The 3768-nt window shown below is 45.7% G+C and overlaps 1 non-coding gene across 1 annotated transcript; it reads right to left on the bottom strand.

The window, feature by feature from the left end:
* Positions 1–748: 748 nt before the first annotated feature.
* On the bottom strand, positions 749–820 carry TRNAC-GCA. Its single transcript has one exon. It is a non-coding gene; the product is annotated as a tRNA-Cys (tRNA).
* Positions 821–3768: the final 2948 nt, after the last annotated feature.

A 3768-nucleotide genomic window follows, 5' to 3' on the forward strand; every position in this document is an offset into this window, starting at 1 on the left:
AATAAAATTAATAAATAATAAATAAATAAAATGCAACTCTTTTGTGATTCCCTGAAGGGAAGTGTTGTGGAGGAATTGAGAACTGCCTAATTGAGTAAGATAAATGGGTAGAATTGTCCAAACACTGCAGGATACAGAAGAAAAAACAAGGCTAAACACAACCCAGCTCTTCAAAAATGAATGCATATGTACATACATCAGGTTATTATAACTTGAACTGATATAAAGGATTACAGCATATGATGTACAAATAATAAAATATCCAAATAATCTTAACTGTAAACTCCATATATCTATAACTTCCATTTGACTTCCTATTTCTTACAAACTCCACTATGTTTTCCAATTTGTAATTCAATAGGGTCACAAAATCAAAATACAAATAAATGCTTGAACACAATTTGAATCAGCAATATGAGTCACATCACTGATGGATGGGTACACTTCTAATGAGTATACAACTAACACATGTTAGTTGGTATTTTTATAATAAAAAAAGATGAAACAATGAAGATCTGTGTTGAAAATTCACCCATTTGTCAATGATGTGTGACTTCTTTGCTGAATCAGATAATAGCGGTATACAGAGAACAGTTCCTCAGTTTGGGGGGAGCTACTTACAATGCAGTGGCTATATATGACACATACTTATGTTTAACTGTATTATTAACATGTTCTCCATCACTTTCTTTTTTTTTTTTTTTTTTTGAATATTGGAGTGGGTTGCCATTTCCTTCTCCAGGGGATCTTCCCAACCCAGGGATTGAACCTGGGTCTCCTGCATTGCAGGCAGATGCTTTAACCTCTGAGCCACCAGGGAAGCCCTCCATCACTTTCTTATTATTTATTTATGAAACTGTTCATCGTTCAGTCATGTCCAACTCTTTATGACCCCATGGACTGTTGATTGCCAGGCTCCTCCGTCCATGGAATTCTCCAGGCGTGAATACTGGAGTGGGTAGACATTCCCTTCTCCAGGGGATCTTCCCAACCCAGGGATCGAACCCAGTTCTCCCACATTGCAGACAGATTCTTTACCATCACTTTCTTAAACTGAAACAAAAAACAGAACAGTAATTCACACATTTCTGTGGTGTAAATATACCTATCATGGCCCTTTGAGGTGACCAAGGTGACATCACTAAACACGAAGGTGGTAGGAGGTACCCAGTACTGATGATAAGGTGTGTTTCTATTATGCTAATAGGATTGGTGTAAATACCTCCAAGAGCATGAATATTAGCAAAATGTAAAATGACTAGGGAGGAATGAGATTTGGGGCTTCCCAGGTGGTGCAGTGGTAACAAATCTACCTGCCAATGCAAGAGACACAGGAGATCGGGGTTTGATCCCTGGGCAGGGAAGTTCCCCTGGACTAGGAAGTGGCAACCACTCCAGTATTCTTGCCTAGAAAATTCCATGGAAAGAGGAGCCCAGCAGGTTACTGTCCATGGGGTCATGAAGAGTCATACTTGACTGAATGACCTAGTACATACAATGAGCTCTGAGTGTCCACTACCTTTGACTATAATATATTAAATTGTACATATAACTTAAATTTTAGTATGACTTTTTTCTATACAGATTGCAAAATCCCCAAAATTTAAACCCCACTAGCTGGCTGGTACAGAGAAGGCAATGGCAACCCACTCCAGTACTCTTGCCTGGAAAATCCCATGGACGGAGGAGCCAGGTAGGCTGCAGTCCATGGTGTCAGGAAGAGTCAGACATGCCTGAGTGACTTCGCTTTCATTTTTCACTTTTATGCACTGGAGAAGGAAATGGCAACCCACCCCAGGGTTCTTGCCTGGAGAATCCTGGGGACAGAGGAGCCTGGCGGGCTGCCGTCTATGGGGTCGAACAGAGTCGGACACAACTGATGCAACTTAGCAGCAGCAGCAGCTGGCTTCAACACACTCCAGCTGACCGGGGAGGGGAAGGCAGAGTTGGGCCATGTCTCCTGCAGGCAGAGCCCAGGAAGGGCTGGGGAGCGGGCACAGAAAATGGACAGTGGCTTGTGGAAAGGCAGCCTGACCAGGAACAGGAAAACCCAGAACAAGCACCTTTTGCCCTAAGGTGGTTGCAACATGAAGGGATCCCTTCACTGACTCCTGGCTCCTTCCTTCTCACTTCTGAGGTCTCAACTTAAAGCCAAGTCTCCAGGAGGGTGGCGGCAACTGCCTGGCTTCATTCTTCTCCCTTTCTATATGTTCATCTCATTTGCAACGACCTCCTTAAGACAAGATTCTCAGTAGATTTCAAGCCACACAAGGGCAGGGACTGTCTGGTTTCCTGCTCCATCCTCAGGACCGTGCACATAGCTTGGCACTTGGGAGGTGCTCAGTAGATATTTGGGACATGAAACTAAATGGCTCATTCCAGGCTTATGAGGATTCCAGGCATTGCCTTCCTCTGCCTTTATCTCAGCCCCCTGCTTCCTGTTTTTATTTGGGTTGCAGATAAAAGGTGCAGGTGAGTTGCACAGCCTTATCAACTGGGCAAACTTAGCCGGGTCACTTTTCAGATTACAGAAACTATGGGAGGAGAAGCTTGGGTGTTGAGGTCATAAAGGGAACCTCTTGGGCTCCCTTCCATAATCCTGAAGCCATTTTATTCTCTCACTTGCTCATTCATTCTTCACTCATTTACCAGATGTGCTTTGAACACTGACTCAGTGCCTTGCCCTGGATGAAGTTACCTGGTAGCAGCTCAGTCTTTGGCGGGACGATATTTGCAAAGAAGTCTTTAAGAGTCAGCCGGACATGGCTTCAAAGTCTGGGTCTTTACAGACAGCCTGTGAACAAAGTCTGGGTCTTTACAGACAGCTTGTGAAGCCTGGGGTATGTTTCTAAGCCTCCCAGAACCTCAACTTCCTTCCTTCGTGAAAAGTGCTAATCACGTTTATCTTTAAAGGGCTGTGATGGGATCCAAAGGAGATGAGTAGCTAAAATGACCCATTGGAGCTCTGCATGAGTTAATTCCAAGCATACCTGTTACTCCAGCCACCTCCACCATGTCTCTAAGTGATTTGTTCCACCTCCTTTTTCAAAGTATCTTCTCTTCTCCAGTGTTAAGCCTTTGGAAAGCTTGGGTTGCTGTTATTCAGAGCTTCTCTGAGGGAGTGCAGAGACCACCAGCGTCAGCCAACCGGGGAGCCTGTTGAGATGCACATTCCTTGGCTCTGAGGTAGTTTGATAGCATCAGACCTCTGGTAGCCCAGCAGACACTTTCCTGAGGCGGGAACACCTGCACTTGGTCCTCGCCACCTCCAAGGGGGCCTGAGGCAGCCGCCATTGGTGCCAAAGATCTAGACTCGGCTTGCAAGAAAAACCAGACTGGAAAAAGGGTCCAGAAACACCTGTGTGCTCAGCAAGGCGCCTGGCGGAGAGGAACAGGAGATGAAATATGTTGGCAGGAGTAAGTGTGAGTAAGGTAGGTAAAACAGGGATGGGGGAGTTGCCAGATAGAGGTATCTGGGCCAGGCAGAAGCAAGGGGACCTCACCTGAGCCTGAGGGTGGGCATCCACCTCATCCCGGTCCAGCACACTCCAGCTGTCAGGCGTTACATGGGCGGGTCAAGACCTGACCAAGCCCTGCAGGTGGTGTCCGGACAGGGACCTTCTCCAGATCAGTCCTGCTTAAGAAGCTTCTGTCCCCTTATTAGATTATGCACCCCGCTGACACTAATGAGAACTTTCTAGATCCAAGGTTGAAATTCACATTCAGATCCTGGTGCTGGCCCCTTTACGAAGGGCAGCATCAGAAAAC

The sequence above is a fragment of the Cervus canadensis genome, chromosome 8, assembly GCF_019320065.1.
Source record: "Cervus canadensis isolate Bull #8, Minnesota chromosome 8, ASM1932006v1, whole genome shotgun sequence".
NCBI lineage: Eukaryota > Metazoa > Chordata > Mammalia > Artiodactyla > Cervidae > Cervus > Cervus canadensis.